This window comes from Panthera pardus, unplaced genomic scaffold (genome assembly GCF_024362965.1).
Source record: "Panthera pardus isolate Hobbes unplaced genomic scaffold, ASM2436296v1 HiC_scaffold_294, whole genome shotgun sequence".
In the NCBI taxonomy this organism is placed as follows: Eukaryota; Metazoa; Chordata; class Mammalia; order Carnivora; family Felidae; genus Panthera; species Panthera pardus.
Window position 1 is genome coordinate 49,159 of NW_026526870.1, and position 19,305 is coordinate 68,463.

A 19,305-nucleotide genomic window follows, 5' to 3' on the forward strand; every position below is an offset into this window, starting at 1 on the left:
GTTCGTGAGTGCAAGCCCCCGCAGCAGGCTCACTGCTCTCAGCGCAGAGCCCACTTCTCGGATCCCGTGTCCCTCTCTCACTGCCCGTCCCCTCCACTCAAAGCAGCAGGTACTATGACAGCAGCAGGATCACAGAGGAGGAATGTGAGGCACAGAAATCGGGGCAGGGCAGCATGGCGGGGAGCACAGGAAGACTGGCCCAGAGCCAGACTGTGTTCCCTCCACCCCAAGCTCCTGGGTGATGCCTTCCTTCGTCGTCTTCACAAGTGGTTTCCCGCACTTGTGTCACGGTTATCAGGAAAGATGCAAAGAAAACTTTGCTTGTCCTTACCCCAAAGCTCATCATCTCTTCACCTTGCTAAAGAGCCGCTTCCAACATTACTTTTCTCCCCATCAGTCATTTGTAATCCCACCTCTCCTTGTTTTATGGAAAACTCTTGGTAAGGAAACGGCAACAGTTCGGGCTCAGAGTCGTCAGGATTCCTTCCCATCGCCCCGCTGCACACATGCCCCTAACTCAGGATTCCTCCCGCCATGGCAGCCCCCTCTGAATGAACAGGCAGCTGGCCTCCCCATTCCAGGCTGACCGTGGGGGAGGGCCAGCTCCACACACTGGCTTGGGCGGTCACCGGGGCTGTGGTCTCCCCCGCTCACCCTCATTCTCACCAGGCCACTTGACTCCTGGCCAGGCCTGGCCCTGCTGGCCGTCCTGCATCCTTGAAGGTTCCCCAGCTCAGGGAGAGACACAGGAGGGAGCACAGATTGTCTGATGGGCCTTGAAATGCCCTCTACCTCGCCACAGGGTGTCAATGGCTACCGAGGACTCAGGAAGCAGAGCCTGTGCCCACGAAGCACAGCTTCCCTCTCATCAGGGGAGTCACTGTCTGGACGGCATTCCTCATGGATACCGCAGTTTCAGGGAAAGCAGACCCATCTTCCAGCTCCTTGCAAGCTGGCCGTGTCTCCTTGTCCCCGCCCGCGCCCCGTGTGCACCATCAGCAAGTTTCCCCAGTGAAACAGCTCGCTGCTTTGCCATTGGAACCTCAGAGAAGTGGGACGTGATGGAGTTCATTAGTCCGAGACACGAAGGCCAACAGTGATGCAGGATGTGACACACACACACACACACAGGACCCTGAGAGGACCAGGCATTTCTGGGTCTGCGTCAGGAATCAATCACTAGAAAGTTAACTGTAACCCCACCCTGTACAGCACTGCAAACCAACCTGGAGAAACTGCTAGTCTCGTTTTCCCCATTCTTCCCATCCTCGGCAAAATGAGGGTAAGACACCCACTTCCACTGGGTCCTCCGGGAGCTTTAGTCTGTTAAGCTTCCAACTCTTGATTTCGGCTCAGATCATGATCTCACATTCCTGAGATCGAGCCCCACGTCAGCCTCTGTGCTGACAGCACCGAGCCTGCTTGGCATCCTCTATCTCCCTCTCTCTCTGCTCCACCCCGACTAACACTGTCTCTCTCAAAACCAACAAACATACATTAAGAAATACCCACTGCTACTTTTCCTGGATTGTGGTCACAATGGAATTGATCGTGACGATGGAAATAGAGAAGACAAAGTCCGGAGAGGGCTTTCGTTTTCTCTCCACACAAAGCCAATTCCTGTCTCCAGGAATACAGACAGTCATCACTTTGGTGACCCTGACCTTGTAGGACTTACTATATTTCTGCAGCTGGTTGGCCAGGGAGTAGGCAGTAGCTTCGGATACAAGGAATTTCTCTCTGAGGTCTCGGAAGTCCTGCTGGCTTGCTTCCAGCTTGGATTGAAGCTCCTGGTTGAGTTCCAGGAGGCTCATTTCTGTCCCTGGATCAGACACCGGGTCAAGAGGTGCTGCCATGGTGACATGTGGCAGAAGAGGTAGAGCTGGGGACTGGGGAGAAGAAACCAAACACATGACGGGTTAAAAACAAGTGAAATCAAGTAGGTTCAATCAGGACTGAGGGGCGAGGATACAGCAATTCTTTACTTACTACTGGGAACAACTTGAACAACACCCCACAGCACTGGAGAGTCAGCAGCTACAAAAAGAAGGTTCGAGATGCCAGAGTCGAGAGCCCGAGGCACTGCCTGTAGCTCAGACTCCAACCGGAATGACAGACCGAGCACCTGGCACGCCAGGTGACGGTCTGCAGTTGCAATAACAGAATTGGAACGCGGGGATGTCATGGAACCTTGGGAGCCATTGCCTTCCAGGTGCCAAGGCTACGCAGATACCCAAGGCTGCCTAGTCTCCCCTGAAGGTCACCACTGATGGGGACCACCCCTCAGCGGCCACTCTCAGTAGTTGTCTACCCTTGTGCTAATACCACAGATCCCATATCTCTCTCTGTCTGTCTCTGTTTTAAGTTTATTTATTTATTTTGAGAGAAAGCACGAGCACGTGAGCGGGATGGGGTGGAGGGAGTGGGAGAGAGAGAGAATCCCAAGCAGACTCTGTGCTATCTGCACAGTACCGTACGGGAGCCTTGATCTCATGAACCGTGAGATCATGACCTGAGCCAAAATCAAGAATCAGACACTCAACCCAATGAGCCATCCAGGTGCCACAGACCCCATCTCTTTCCAAACACATCTCAGCATCGTTCTCACTGTTCATTCTTGTGTGTGCATAAAAACATCAAGGCAGAAATAGTTTCCCAAGTTTTACTAAAGGGCTGTCATCAAGCCACCCCACTTCTCTTTAAGGTCAAACAGACCTTCAGGCTTTTCCAGTGAGTGAAACATTCCAAAGTCTTAGACTGTCATGATGTTCTTCTCTGGATCTCTCTAGTTTGTCCTCTATCCATTAAAAAGTGTAAGACAGGAGGCAGAGTATAATACTAAGTGAATAAATATTTACTTGAGAAAAATGTTTTGTCCCAACTCTCACTGTTCTTCTGGCTGTTTTCCTGTGTTATGAGGCTTTCTTATCCCCTCTTGGGGCACCATTTTGGCTTCCCATTAAACTGATGTTGGATATCCCTATATCCTCGACTCCTTCTCTACGTGTGAGTTGTTTTTTTGTTGTTTTTATAATGTCACTAAACAACCATATTTCATGCTTGTCACTTACGGATTTCATGTGTCTCTCACAAGATCTCTTTCGAACTGTCAAAATGTTAATTTATACGTATGTCCTTGAATACATGTAGTGACCACCTACTTTGGAAACATCTATAAACTTGATGCTATTTGATTACGTTCATTTGGCCTACCTTCATATTTAATAGAACGGAGGTTAACAAACCCTCTGTTTGCTCTCTATTACTTAAGAGTCTGTTTCATGGTTTGCCTCTCTCTTTACCAACCGCCCATCGTTCATCTATTGGGTTTCTTAAATTCCACAGATGAGTGAAATCATATGATACGTGTCCTTCTCTGGCTGACTGACTTCACTTAGCATAATACACTCTCGCTCCATCCACGTCATTGCTAGAACTGATACACAAATTCAGTAAAGTCCCAGGACACAAAATCAACATACAGAAATCTCTTGCGTTCCCACACATCAATAATGAAGCACCACAAAGAAAAATCGAGGAGTTGAAACCATGTACAATTGCACCTAAAACCGTAAGATACTTAGGAATGAACCCAACCAAAGACGTAAAAGATCTGCACTCTGAAAACTAGAGAACCCTTACGAAAGGCACTGAAGAGGGCAGAAAGAAATGGAAAAACTTCCCGTGCTCATGGATTAGAAGAACAGATATCGTTAAAATGTTGATACTAACAAAAGCAATCCACACACTGACTGCAATCCCTATCAAAATACCACCAACCTTTTCCACAGAGCTACAACAAGCAATCCTCAACTTTGTATGCAACCAGAAAAGACCCCAAAGAGCCAAAGGAATCTTGGATGGCCTCGAAAGCCAACCTTGTACCCCACATCAAAGCGACTGACAGTACTTTTGCTGGAATACGTCTCAGTGTTTATTGCTCTAGAGTGACTTTCCTAAGGCAGCAACATGCCATTCTAATCTTATTTGAACTTGTCATTCTCACTCTCCTGTTTTTCATGAAATTATACTTTTTAGTGTTTGTTCTGTTGAATCGCTTTGGGTTTCTCCTCAAGACATTCTTATTGTGATGTTCACGTTCAATATTTGTTACCGATTTCCTGTCATTTGTTATTCTCTTTTCGGCTCGGTCATCTCTCTCTTTTTCAATTCTAACAGTTCTTTATTGGGGTCGAATTGACCTAGAGCAAAACGCACAAACCGCAAGCACACAGCTCAATGAATTTAACGTACGTATGCATCCTGTCACCACCCAGATCGAGATATAGAACACTTTCGTCCGTGGCGCAAAGTTCTCTTCTGCTCCTTGCCGGTCAATACCCATTTCCAAACACAAACACACTCTGAATTCTCACCCTAGACGACTTTTGCTTGTTCTTACACTTCATATAACTGCAATGATGTCGTATGTTCTCCTATGTTCTGTGTTCTCTCACTCGGTGTCTGGTTTTGAGATCTCGTCCTGATTAGCTGTGTGTCAGCCATTGGTGCTGATGCTGCCGAGAAATACTCTGCTTGGGGATTATAGCACAATTTGACTATCCGTGTTCCTGCTGGACAGATCTAGTTTTGGTTATCACACACAGAGTAAGGACAAATAATCATGTCCAAACTGTGTTTGTGCAGACACCCACTGGTTCCTCCCAGGTACACATCCTAGGAATAAAATGCTTGGGGAAAGCAGAGAAACTGACACAGACTTTTGCAAAGGCTTTGTCTCCTAGATTTCCGCCCAAAGATAGGCAGTCCCAGTTTCTCTACATTCCCACATACCTGGTATTCTTGGTCCTTTTGATTTTAGCCATTCTGCTAGCTGTTAGTGCTCGGTTTAGTTTTCGAATGCTCTTGGTCATTTGGGTATCTTCTTTTATGAAGCTCCTTTTGAGATCTTTTCCTCATCAATAAGCTCGGTTCTCTGTAATTTTCTTTGTGATGTGTGTAAGTTCCTTCTGTATTTTGGATAAGGTCGTTGCCATATATGAGGTATTGCAAGGAATTATTCCTGGACTGTGGATTGTGTTTTCACTGTGTATTTTATGATGACTTTTTAAATTTTACATATTTTGAGAGGGGGAGGGGCAGACAGAGAGGGAGAGGGTGTGTCTTTTCACTTTTTAAATAGTGATTTATGATCAACGAAGGATTTAATACTTTATGAAATCCAGGTTTTTATACTTTTTTTCTAAGTTCTTTATGTTGATAGAGAAAGTGAGTAGGGGAGGGGGAGGGAGAGAGATTCCCAGGCAGGCTCCACACTGTCAGTATGGAGCCCAATGCCCCCGGGGCTCAAACCGTGAAGTGTGAGATCATGACCTGAGCCAGAATCCAGTGCCGGACGCGGACCTGACCAAGCCATCCAGGCACCCTTCCACATACATTTTAGAATTAGTTGGTAACTTCCCCCCAAAATGCCTACTCCAATAGGAATCAGGGTAATATTGATTTGGTATTCCAACAAGATTGGATCTTCTCATCTATGAAGGTGCTGTATACACTTTTATATGTATCTAGATCTCCTTTAATTTCTGTCAGCAATAGTTGTCTGGAGTCTTCCTTATATGTGTTCTTATGCATTTAATGATTGTGTGGATGTGAATCTCTATTGTGTTTATTGAGTTTAATTTTATTTTGTTTTTAAATTTCATTTTCTAAATGCTCACGGTTGGTATGGAGAAATACACTAGATTATCACACGAATGCTACCGGGGGATACTTTGGGTACGTTAGACGGCATTTTTAAAGTGTACCATGCGGGGTATGGGTGGCCCAGTTAGTTAAGCATCTGACTCTCTGGACTTTGTCTCAGGCCATGATCTCACGGCTAGTGATTCAAGCCCACACATCGGGTGCTGTGCTGACAGTGTGGAACCTGCTTGGGATTGTCTTGCTCTCCCTCTCTCTCTCCCCCTTCCCTGCTCAATCTCAGAATAAATAAATAAACATTAAAAAAGTAAATAAGGCGTACAATTAAATGCACAGCAAAATCAAACTCCAGCTACCATCAAGACACGGCATTTCTTCCAGCTCACAACTTCCCTTGTGGCCCTTTGCAGTCCATCACTGTCTCCGCCTCAGCCCCAGGCACCCACTGACCCTACAGGTGGGTTTGCCTTTTTTAACAACTCTAGGTAGGTGGAACGCTTTGGTGCCTACATTCCTTGGTGCAGCATAAGGATTCTGAAATCCATCCATATTACTGCACGTATCGCCAGTTTGTGCTTTTTTATCGCTAAGTAGTATTCCTCCGAACGGCTACATCCTGTCGATTTATACAGTCACCTACTAGTGGCCTCTGTGTGGTCTCCAGGGTTTAGCCACTGTGAAGAAAGCGATGGGGAGTATTCATGTACAGATCGGTGTGTAAATACTTAGAAGTGAAATGGCTGTTCATGTGAGTGGTCAATGTTTAACTATGGTTCAGCCTCTCTACATGACTGGACCAGTTTTCATTCCCACAAGTGTTGGAAACTTCTAGTGACTTCACATCCTCACCACATATATTTCCGGTCTTCTTCATTTTAGCCCATGGCAATGGACGTGTAACGCTAACTCACGGTAGCATTAACTTGTGTTCCTCCTGATGACTGAGTGTGTTCTGGAAAACTGACCTCCGTGCTTTGGAGCCAAAATATACCACAAAGACAGAGTCTGAGATAAGGAGGAACACTAACAGCTTTCTTGCTTTCCCAGGCAAAAAGGATGACAGCAGGCTAAGGCCTTCAAAAACTGCCAGCTCCTGCCCCTGGAGGAAGGGGTTGGGGGTCTTATCGGGAAAATCAAGGTGTGGCCAGTAGCGACAGCAACTGTGTACATGCCGCTACCCTCCTTCCTCATGTCCTGGGGTGTACCTGCTTCCTGATACAGAAGGCTAAGAAGGGAGGAGGGGAGCTTTGCAGAAGACAAGAAAAAGGTTACTTAGTTTAAAATCGAACCTGGGGAAACATCAGTGAAGCCATTTTCATTTTTCTTCAACTTTATGCCTTTAAGTGGTTTCCAGCGGAGCATCTTTTCAAGTGCTTTTTGGCCATGTGTATATCTTGTTTTGTGAGGTATTTCTTCTTCGAGACTTTTGACCAGGAGCGCCTGGGTGGCTCAGCTGGTTAAGTGTCCGACTGGTGATTTTGGTTCTGGTCATGCTCCCACAGTTCCTGAGATCGAGCCCCACTTCAGGGTTTGTGCTCACTGTGTGGAGCCTGCTTGGGATTCTGTCTCCCTCTCTCTCTGACCCTTGCCTGCTTGCTCTCTATAGCCCTCTCAGAATAGATAAAAATAAACTTAAAAGACTCTTGACCAATTCTCTTCTTGCACTGTCTTATCACACAAAATACGTGTCAGAACAGTACACTGAACACTACACAGCATTACCTTGAGAAATTAATGAACTAAACACATGGAGAGGTAAAATTTGCTGTGGATTGGAAGACCTCAATATGGTTTACATGTCAGTTCTTCCCAAATTGATCTACAGATCTGATACAAGGCCAATCAAAATTCCAGCAGACATGCTAGTAAACATTTCTAAGCTGATCCAACACTTCATATGGAAATGGAAAGGATCTTGAATTATCAAAGTGATTTTAAAAAGAAGAATGGTGGATGACTCAAGTGCCTATTCCAGAATGGCCATACGCATCTTTTACGCAATTTTGGAGTGATGTATCCTATTATTATTCAGTTGTAAGAGTTTCTGTACGTTCTCACTGAAGCTTGGAAGTTGCTCTACTCCCTTTGTACGTGAAGTACATGTCCTTGTTCTAAAATTGGGCCAATATTTATATTAGTTTTTATGTGGCGAGAGAATATGGAAGACCAGAAAGCATTTAACTTACCAGAGAGGAAGACAGATCATCACTGGTCATTATGGAGAGGATGACCCTATGAGATTTAGTGAAGTTGCCTCCGTTTCCCCAGCTGGCCAAGACATAGTGGGTAGTAGCCACAGATGCCAGCCGTTTCCTCTGAAGACCTTGGCAGTATTGACTGGTTGGAGCCACCATGGATCCCGGGTGTCAGTTGTGTCCTAAAAGGCTGAAATCTGGCTGAGGCTCCAGGGCTGTTGGGCCAAGGCAGGTCACCCAGCTGTTGGAAAACACACAGGCAGACCAGGACAATCACCGAGGTCATAGCCAGGCAGCTTTGGTCATTTCCTCCAAGGAACCCACCAGCACTACACTTCTCATGACTTCCTGTTTACCACACTGAGATCCCCAGGACAGTTGGGAGAATGTGTTATTCACCACTGTATTCGGGGTTCCTAGCACTGAGCCAAGCACTGAGGAGGCCCTCAGGGACTTCCTTTCACTGATCAAATACAAGTTGCTGCCAATCTCTGACCATCTCAACTCCATTCCAGTCACAAATGTCCAGTCAGGGGCCCCCTGCTTTCTCCCAAGAGGTAGCAAATCCCCTCCCTCAGAGAGGAAGCTGCCCTACCCTCTCCATGTCCCAGGACACTGCCCTGTGGTGAGCTCTGATGAAGACGGGGTTCTCCTCGGGGATTCCTCTCAATGGCTCACTCTGTCATGGGGAAGAGATGTCCTGGGCCTGGCCCCCACACCAATCCTCTGCTCTGTCACAACACAACACCCCAGTGTAGGAGAGCTACCACATTGTGTTTGCATCGTTCTCCCACTGCTTTGTCCTCCTCGGGAAATCGTATTGATTTCCAAGTTCTGAACACAGCCTCAGGAAAATGAAGCACTCAACCAATAGTCAAGAAAATCACTGGTCAACAGATATTATGTGTAAAGCCTTCCACATTCCTGACCAGAAATTCAGAAGAATATTATTAGTATTATGACTTCAAATGCAAGGGTCCCCTGCCCTGGCCCCTCTTGGCCTTAGGGCAAAACGATTTGAGGTAAGAATGGACATCTCCAAATCTGATCCAAACACCATTGATCCCTCCAAACCCACACTTCCTTGGAGGCCATCCACTGTCAGGGCAGCTCCAATGTCGAAGCTCAGGGACTGGGGCAGAGCCTCATGGTCACACCATCCTACCCTTAGAAACGGTGCTTCCCGGCAGTGCAAACCAACCCCCGTCCGTCCTGTGGGGCTCCCTGGCCGGTGCACCGTTCACTGTGGAGTGCGTTACACCCCCAGTCCTCACTGCTCGCCTCAGGCTGCTCCTTGCAGGGTTGGATGCTACTGTACGCGTTCCTCAGTTTCTCCAGATTGTTCTGAGCTCCACTTGCCCGTATTCTCAGGTCCTTGGGCAGCCACCGTTCCACCATTACCTTGTCCTTCTCTGGGTCATTCTCATGCTCCACACCTGCTGATTTTCTGTCTTCCATCGGCTCCCTCGGTCCTCTGTTTCCAGTGTGGGCTCAGCCGGGCTCCTGCAGGAGACACACAGACAAGGGACCAAGTCAGGTCTCAGCCACAGTCCTCAGGACACGTTTAACAGGCACCTCAGTCCCTCGTGCTCTCAGAGAGACTGAGCGGCAAGGGACTTTGGAGAAGTTGAATGACAACCTTATCTTACAGACAAGGAAACTGAGGCCCAGAGAGATGAGGAGATTTTCCCAAACTCCCTCATCGCTTGATGGCAGCACACACACCAACAGGTGCCTTGGCCGCAAGCTTCCCTTGGACTCTCCTATCACACCCTCCAGGAACCCACATCTGAATTTCAGAGGACACTGATCAAACATCTGTACCCCACCCCCGCCCCCGTTAAAACAAAAATGTCACAAGGACCTTTCTTGGGACACTTCCTTGTCACACTTCTACAGCCCTGTAGTTTATACTCAGTTGATTTTCAAGCCTGGCTGGCACAATGGGCCCAAGGAACTCAACAATTAAGTAAAATTCATCACAGCAGAAATTAAAATGTATTGATGTGGTTATCTATAAGACACCGATCTCCTGGGCTGGAAAATCATCTTCCTGACAGCGGGCGCTCTGCCTGCCCTGTTCATCCCGTCTCTGCAGCGCCTCCATTAAGAGCCTGCCAGGGAAAACGTTCAGTAAATACTTGTCAAGCAGATAAATAACAGTTCTCAGGAACAACTGCCTTTACCTATCTCTAGTCCCAACCACAGTTCCAAACAAACCGTATCCAGGGTCTGTGCTGAAGCGATAAAAGCACAGCCTTAAGAAAAGCAGGCCCAGATTCCAAAACCAGCTTTACCACATGCCACATGTGCTTCAGTGGATGATTTCAGTATCTCTTGGAGCATGTTTATCGCATGTATAATAAGAGAAGAATGTATACTGTAAGGTAGAGAAATCAGCATGAACCACGAGAGTATTGGATCAGAAAATGTGAGATCATGCAGCACACAGGGGTAGCCAACCTGCAAGGAGAATGAGAGAGCAGGCATCTGAGAAATTCATCTGACAGAAGTCCTCTAGCAGCAGGAAGGCGAGGACTATCTTACCTTAAGCAATCTGAATCACGGCACCAGAAGATGTTACCAGTGGGAGATTCTGCATTGTGTGAATGGAGAGCTCAGTGCTTAGATTCCCCGTGAACGACTGACGTGAGGATCCATGCCCGAATGAACACAGTGACGGGGTACCCGGCTGGCTCAGTCGGTAAACCATGCGACTCTTGATCTCGGGGCTGGAAGCTCAAGCCCCACGTTGGCGGTGCGCCTACTTAAAATATAAAATGAAAATAAAAGCAAAAGTATGCTACCAGCCCGTGGAAGGACAGTAGGGCAGTAGATGAAGGACAGCACATTCTCAAGATGGGAATGCAGGCAGGCCCGGAGGGGCAACAGCACCAGGGTTAGGGGTGTCTTTTCTTCTTCTGTTTGCACAGGTTATGGGTCATAGCTGGTGTGGTCTCCAACTGAAGTTGTTTCCAATCATCTAAGGAGCTTGTCCTATCGGTCAGGAGGGGCAGTTTTTGGCTCTACAAGGTTGTTGCTGGAACTGTCATGGTCATCTTCCCCTCCCAGGGGATCAAAACCACAGGGTCAATATTTTATGATGAAGCCATCGGGCATTGTAGGACACAAGCTAGAAAGGAGAGCACGTGCCGTGTCCCTGCTCTTCTAGTCCCAGGAGGCGGGAAACCACAAAACCACTCTCTACCACCACCCTTGCCTCCAGCTCCTGTCCAGCTGCCTACTCTATCAAGTTAACACCTGGGACAACCCACGTAGGAACAATTCCTTTTGACCCATTGGGAAATGAGAAATGGAGCCACAGAACGATTCAAGAGACTTCGTCAATGTCACACTTTTGTCACCAGGGTTGCACCTACAGCTTCTGAGGCCAGAGTGCTCTCTTTTCTTGTTCTCTATGTTAGGGATTTCCAGGGAGAAAGAACAAGGCCAGCCCCCAATGCCCTGAACTCTGCACTCCCGGCTTGACTGTGTTGTTCTCATGCTGGAAAGAGAGGATCTGAGATACAGAATACCAACCTGAGATAAGACTGCTTTGAAACCTTGATAAATGAGACAAAACAAGGCTACCTCACAATATTGTTCAGGCCAGACAACAGCAAGGTCACAGTGAAATTTACAACGTCCCAAACATCTTCTTTTCATAAGGAAATGCTATCGCTTCTTTACCACAAGCATAGAATGTCCAGTGCTAATAGGCTTCAATATAGAACAAACCCTGCTTACTTCCATCAGCCCCCACCCACATCAACCAACCAAAGCCCAAATCCTATCATAGATCCTCTTAGTGAGACCTTGGGGTGTGTTCTTTCTGGCTGCAAGCAATAAAAATCCCAACCTCTTTAGTGAGAGGTGTCTTCCTGGCAATTTGGCTTAAAGGAATTAACACCGACCTTCCAGGAATGAGCAGCTGTAAACACCCAGCCTCAGGAAGAAAGGTTACATTGTCTGGGACATGCCCAGGCTCTGGGGCTCCAGACCTGATTTTTATCTTGAAAACTAAAAGAAAATAAAAGACTCTCTCTACCAAACCCCCTTGGTAACTAACATGAAACTTAGGCGCTCAGGCAGGATGTTTTTCTCCACATCTGATTTAAAATAGAGATTAAGGATAAGGTTAAGAAAGAAGCTAGTTAAGAGAGAATGTGTAGCACATGTGTAGCTTCCCAGGGCCTGGGATCACTTAAAACCCAGTATTCCTAGCTGGGCTTGAAGCTCCAAGCCTTCAGTTGCAGATGAATGAGCTCTCTCTTGACCCAACCAAAGGCAGGCGCTGATCCTCTCCCTGGCCTCTCTAGCCCCCAGTTGCCACTCTGGGCTCTTCTGCCTTGTGTAACTCCATCAGCTCAGAAGATATTGAGCCCATGAGGCTCCTGGCTGGCTCCGTTGGTAAAGCCCGTGACTCTTGATCTCAGGGTTGTAAGCTCGAGCCTGGATTGGGTGTAGAGATTACTAAAAATGAAATTCAAAACAAACAAACAAAAAGAAGACATCGGGCCCAAAAACCATGTTGCCGTATCTACAGCTATGTGACATCAGAGCATCACAAAATCTTCTGTTGGCTACAACGTTGCAGGACTCTCCCATGCCACGTTCAGGAGATGCTACATTTCTTTCAGTAATTAGTCAATATCAAGACGTCCTCACCCCATCCAACTGAAACGTATGCTGTTCGGAATGCATTTGTCCCTGTTGTGTAGCAAAAGCCGAACTCGGTTTGGCGCCTGGCGGTCTCGGTAAAGCACATGGAGGACTTGGCCGGTTCCTTCCATCTGGTCTCCTTCACATGGGTGCCTGGCCCTTCCCTTCCTTTCTCCTCCCACGACACTGTGGGGTACTGGTCTCCACTCCTTCCCCCCACCCCCGCCCCCGGCGAGTGAGAGACTCACATGACATCTCTTTTTCCCCCAGACATCCCACTCCTTGTATCTGTGCTTACCAGACACACCTTCTGGGTCTTTCTTCATTTTGTTTCCTTAAAGTTTTTGCTGACTTCTAGAATATATCCGTGGCATATATTTGGCGAATCTTTTTGTTGTTGTTCTTATTCCTTCTATTGACGTTTTCATTTTCAAGAGCTATTTTTCTACACCGGTCTCATAACCAGGGAGCATCCAAGGCCTGAGGCCTTAGAATCCACACTGGGCCTGAACCTAGAGGGTAATGACATCACTTCCTGCCTGGTAGGCCAGCAGGCCATTGGCCAGGAGGGTGGGATGGGCGGGGAGAGGTGTGGGGGAGCATCATGGGAGTGGCAGCCAAGGAACCCATGTAAAGGGGCCTGTCTCCTGTGGATGAGGCTTGACAGTGGCTGCTGTTTAGGCTTCTGTTGCTCACAGACTCTAGGACCTGATACTCTAGGACTGCTACCTGATTTGCTTGCAAGTGTGGGCAGACGGACGCGTGTGTGTGTATGTGTGCACGCGTGCACGTGTGTGTGTGTGTGTGTGTGTGTGTGCACGCGTGCGTGTGTGTGTGTGCGCACAGGGGCAGGCCTGCATCCTAGAGACCGTGAATGTACATTGTGAAGAATACAAGGTTGTGCCCAGGCGACACAGGCTGGGTTTCTATGTATGGTCCTGTAGGTATTCAAAAGTGGCCGTATGTTTTCAAGATACAATTGCTTTGTTGGACTTCTTGTCTGCTTGGTTAGTTCTACCCACGTGTCATGAAAGCCATGTTACCAACATGTTTGGCCATAAAGGCCACTGCATCGTCAGCTCACCAAGATGGTACGCTTTACGTCCTATGAAGTTTTACTCACAGTTTTGAGGATAAACTTGGGAGGCACAAGCAATGCCACAGCAAGGGTGAGGCCAGTAACACTATCTGCGAGAACCTTTTTCCCACATTAGAACGTGTTCTGGCCTGAGTCGACCACGTGTGGTGTCTGGTGTACGAGGTCGTCACTTATATAGCATGAAGCTGTTTAGGGCCATCTCCTGTGCTGATACGTACATAACTGATGTGACAGGTTGCAAGGAACGAGGCCTCACAAATCCAGAGTCTCAGTTTGATTCCCTGAAGAGTTCTCCACACACCCCATACATCCTGCTCTCAGCATGCCATAGGGAAGAACTCTCCCAATAGGAACCACCATTAGTATCTTTGTCAACAGGTTTCTCACCAGATGTTTACAAGGAAACTTGACTGGGGCATGTTTCTTTTTCCAGGCCTGCCTCACCAAAGGAGATAATAACAAGTGAAAGGAACACAGTTTCTCTTCTAGTCCCCGATTGTCTAGGTGGAGGGGCTCCTGGGTGGCTCAGCTGGTTAGGCCTCTTGCTCTTGATTTTGGCTCAGGTCATCTCATGGATCATGGGATCCAGCCCTGTGTTGGGTCCCGCCCTGACAGTGCAGAGCCTTTTTGGGATTCTCTCTCCTTCTCTCTCTGCCCCCCTCTCTCTATACCAAAATAAATAAACATTTTGTATGCCAACTGTAAATATTTATGCCTCCAATATCTAAGTGCCTAAATATACAAAGCAAAAACTAACAGAGCTAAAAGGAGTAATAAACAGTAATACGATACTAGTGGGGGATTTGAACACCCCACTCAATAAATAAACATTTTTAAGGAAGTGTCTAGGTGGGGTTTTTAGGCACAGCTTATACATCAGCAGGAATTCAAGTTTCTTTCTCTGAGCAAAGGTACAGTGATATCTCCTAGCATTGCTCATTAGTCAGTGCCAGATTTCATAGTTCAATAATATGTATATTATCCTGAGAAAGCACATGGTCCTCTGTGGAATCAACCCACTTAGGAGCATGTTTTCTTTTTACTACCCTGTCCCATTTCCTTTTATTACCTGTTGGACAAACATCCTTCCCCCAGGGACAGTGCCAGTTCAGAGGTACTGCTTAACCTAGAGGTGAGGCCAAGGAGTAGTGTGCACCCGGCTAGAATGGGGCTGCCTTCAGAGTCAGCCATAATTTAGCTACGTGTAGTAATAAACCAGCCTAAAGTACCATTATGAATAAGTACTGCCAAATTTAGTCATACGGGTTTCATATTTGTGTGCATTTGTTTTTTTCTTTTGAGAGAGAGAGAGAGAGAGAGAGAGAGAGAGAGAGAGCGCCTGCAGGTAGGGGAGAGGGGCAGAGGGAGAGAGAGAATCTTAAGCAGACTCCACACTCAATGTGGAGCCTGACATGGGGCTCAATCCATGACCATGGGATCATGACCTGAGCCCAAATGAAGTGTGGGACACTGAATCTACTAAGCCACCCAGGTGCCCCTGTATTTTATTTTGATATCAACCTCTTGGTGAAAATATGTTTAGACGTCGGCAAGGGACCATGGCATCACAGAAAATGACAGAAAACCTATGTGAAGTGTGAAAGATATTTATCAAAGTTAGATTGGGAGCGCCTGGGTGGCTCAGTCGGTTGAGTGGATTGGACTCTTGGTCTTGGCTCAGGTCATCATCTCATGGTTCGTGAGATCAAGCACTACATTAGGCTCTGTGCTGACAGCTCAGAGACTGCTTAGGATTCTCTCTCCCTGTCTCTCTCTCTCTCTCTCTCTCTCTCTCTGCCCTTCCCCCACTTGCTTGCTCTCATGCTCTGTCTAAATAAAGCAATAAACATTAAACAAATTATAATGAGTTGCATAATTTCATTCTCCCTTAGTGTCTCCTTTCCACCTGCAGAGCCAAGAAAACTTTTCAGCAGAGTCCTCACTTTCCAATGAATATAATCCAAGGACATAATAATTTGAACTGTTAGCCCATACCTTCAGTGTTTTCCCATAACCTGCCTTAAATACCAGGTATTTCCAATGCCCACTCCCATGTTCAGTGAGACTAGTGAGGGTGGTAAGTAATGTGGTATATCCAGGTCACATTCTGTTTCTTGGTCTACTTCTGTACTCTGCGTGTCAACTTTTGTCTGCTACTGTACCTCGGACCGCACATACAAAACACAACAAATCTTTCTGTTTTTTTAATTCTTTGGAGACAGCACAAGCAGGGGAGGGGCAAAGAGAAGGGGACAGAGGATCTGACAGGCTGACAGCAGCGAGCCTGATGTGGGGCTCCAACTCATGAACTGTGAGATCATGACCTGAGTCGAAGTCAGATGCTCAACCAACTGAGCCACCCATGTGCCCCCTCAACAAATCTTAAATGTATAGGGACTCTGCACTGATCTTGGAGAATGTCAGGCAACATTTAGGATTCTCTCAGGGTTCAGAATGGGTCTTGATCTGCAAGGCCCAAGATAATTTCCCTATCCTTTCCTTAGGGGGAGTAACAACACGTTCCTGATCTAAACACCTTATGATTTCCAAGACAACACGTACGCGCGCGCACACACACACACACACACACACACACACCACTATTTTCTTTTTGGCAAAAATGTTTACAAGTCTGTGAAATGCCTTTCATCTGCTCTGATCCCTCAGGCATATGTTTCCTGAGTCCCTGCTGGTCCCCCTTTATCCTTTGTGTGGAATCCTCTCCTGCTTTTGGTGTGTTTTCGTTTCTAGGGACATCTTGGAGGAGGACCGCTTGCTACCCAGTGTTGCAAGATTGAAAGTACATGGGGTGTACGGCCACCAAACCTCACTCATCTCCCCCACCCCAGGGCATTTAGCCCATCACTGACAGGTGCAGAGGTATGAAGTCTCCGTTTCCTGGCCTGGAGATGAACTCTTAAACATAACTTACCGCTAAATTCTCTTACAGCTATCAGGACAAAGCCTCCCCGTGGCACTTTACTTGAAATCACACTATCGATGCCAAATGACCAGAAAGAACTCTAATATAAGAAGAAGACAGAGTTTGACTCAAACCCGGATTAGGATAGCTGCCCGGGGAACCCCATCCTCAGGGGGAAGAAAGTGCTCCGGAGAATGAACACTTTTTACAGGGTTACCTATGCTTTACATAGAGAGCCACAAATCAAGGTCACAAGTCCATTCCTGAAAAATGCTGAGGCCACTTTCAGGCAACAGGCTTGAGCAGTGGAAACTTCATCAAGGCAGAAGGGCCCACAGTGACCACCTGGCTGAATGCAGGGACCCGCCTCAAAATATCCACAGGCCTTCACTAACCAACGGGCCACTTACAGGCAAGGTTACCAAAAGAGGGAAAATCCCACATGGGGCTGTGCCTCTTGCCCTACCCCTTCCCCCCACTGCCTCCTTGCAGACAGTCTCTGCTGTGCTGACCTGCCCTCTGTCCCCTGCAGTGTATTCAGTCAACTTCCATCCGCTTTGTCCTGCTCAGGTGAACCTTCTCACACCCGCTCTGCCCCTTCCACACAATCCTCGCCCCATTTTGGGGGCCCCCATACGATCGGGAGAGACAACACAAAAAGTTCAAAAAGATTATAGATCAACATAGACACACAGGAATCACGAGTTTTAACATCACAGATGCAGGGAGTAAGAGCATTGATTGAAATACTAATGACAAATGCTTCTCCTCACTGTGTGCCTGGCGGGCCAAAAATCACCCTTCAGGTTGGAACAAAGTTTATCCACCATTATGCTGACTTAGAAAGAAGTCGACCATGATTTCCCTTAAATATTAGGCCTTTAGACAGATTTTCTCTCAGCAACACCGTATACAGCAGTTAATGCAAAATGGATCACAACCCTAAATAAAAGAGATAAAATAAAATTTCAAGAGGAATTTTGGAGAAAATTGTCATAAATTTGCATTAAGCAAAAAGTTCTAAGACACCACAGCAAAAGGACAGTACATAAAGGACAAAAATTAAGAAACTGAAGTTGCTTAAAATTAAGAACCCTTTTGTGGGGAGCCTGGGTGGCTCAGTCAGTTAAGTGTCTGACTGTGGCTCAGGTCATGATCTCCCAGCTGGTGGGATCGAGCCCCTCGTCCGGCTCTCCCCTCTCAGGGCACAGCCTGCTTTGGATCTTCCGTCTCCCTCTCTTTCTGCTATTCCCCCACTCTTGTGGGTGTGCTTTCTCTCCCTGTCCCAAAAGTAAATAAACATTTATTAAAAAGCAGTGTAAGGAAAAAAAAAAAAAACGCTTTTGCATCAAAAGACAACAATAAGGAAATGAAAAGACAAGCCACAGACAGGAGAAAACAGCCTCAGATTGAACTGTAGGAATGAAGGAATAGTATTCACAAGAGCCAAAGAACTCTTCCAACTCCAAAAAAAGAAACAGCAGGGTTTTTAAAGTCAGTAAAAGACATGAGAAGACATTTTGTCAAAGAAGACAAGTAAATGACTCATAAGTATATGAAAAAGTGTTCCATATCACTGAAAGAGGACCCAGTTGTAGCCTTAAATATCTCCATTTTGACTTTTATCACTTTCTGGTTAAGTTCTCCTTTCCAGCTTATCTTTTTTTTTTTTTTTTCTTTTTAAGTTTGAGTTGCTTATTTTGACAGAGAGACAGAGAGACAGAGAGCGCAAGCTGGGGAAGGGCAGGGAGAGGAAGAGAGAGAATCCCAAGCAGGCTCAGCGGCCCTTGTCAGCGTGGAGCCCGACACGGGGCTCAAACTCATGAACCATGACCTGAGCCGAAATCAAGAGTCTGACACTTAACTGACTGAGCCACCCAGGCACCCCGTCTTCTTTAGAATTTGCTTAGTAACATTTTCTTTTCTCTAGCTTGCTTCACTGGAAGTATCCAGTGTATGATACGTATAACTTGCAAAATATAGGTGGGTCGACTACGTTATCGCTAAGGCTTCCAGTAAACAGTTGGCTGTTAGTAGTTAAGTTTGGGAGGAGTCAGGAGGTATACACAGAGTTCTGACCTTGGGAGTCAGCACCCTTAACCCCGCCGGGTTCAAGGGTCGTCTTGTGTCTCTATGTGCTGATGACATGGTCCTATGTGTTGAAAACTCTCAAATAATCCACACACACAAATACCAGAGTCAATGAACTAATTCTGGAAAGCTGCAGGGTACAACATATACAAAGATCGGGTGTGCTTCTATGCACTGGCAATGAACAATCTGAAAACAAAATGGAGAAAACAATTGCACCCAAAACAAGAAACTATTTAGGAATACATTTATTCCAGGAGAAGCAAGACTTGTGCACTGAAAGGTATAAACCACTGTTGTAAGAAATTAAAGAAGACCTAAGGGGAAAACCCCTCCAGTATTCACGTATCATAAGACTGAATGTAGTTAATATGGCCACACTCCTCAAAGGGATCTAGAGATTCAGTTCTATCAAAATCTTTCCCTCTGCTTTTAGTTTTGTTTTTTCCTTTTCCAATTTTTATCTAAATTCTTGTAGTTAACATACAGTGCAATCTGGGTCTCAGGAGTAGAATTCAGTGATTCATCACTTACATACAACACCCAGTGCTCATGATAACAAGTGCCCTCCTTAGTACCCATCACCTGTCTAGCCCATCCCCTCCCTCCATCAAGCCTCAGTTTGTTCTCTAGCTCTAAGGGTCTCTTATGATTTGTTTCCCTCTCTCCCC

At 46.6% G+C, this 19,305-nt stretch overlaps 1 pseudogene; it reads right to left on the reverse strand.

The window, feature by feature from the left end:
- The window catches only part of LOC128774106 (neuroblastoma breakpoint family member 6-like), a 30,662-nt pseudogene extending 21,839 nt beyond the window's left edge, over positions 1-8,823 (reverse strand).
- Positions 8,824-19,305: the final 10,482 nt, after the last annotated feature.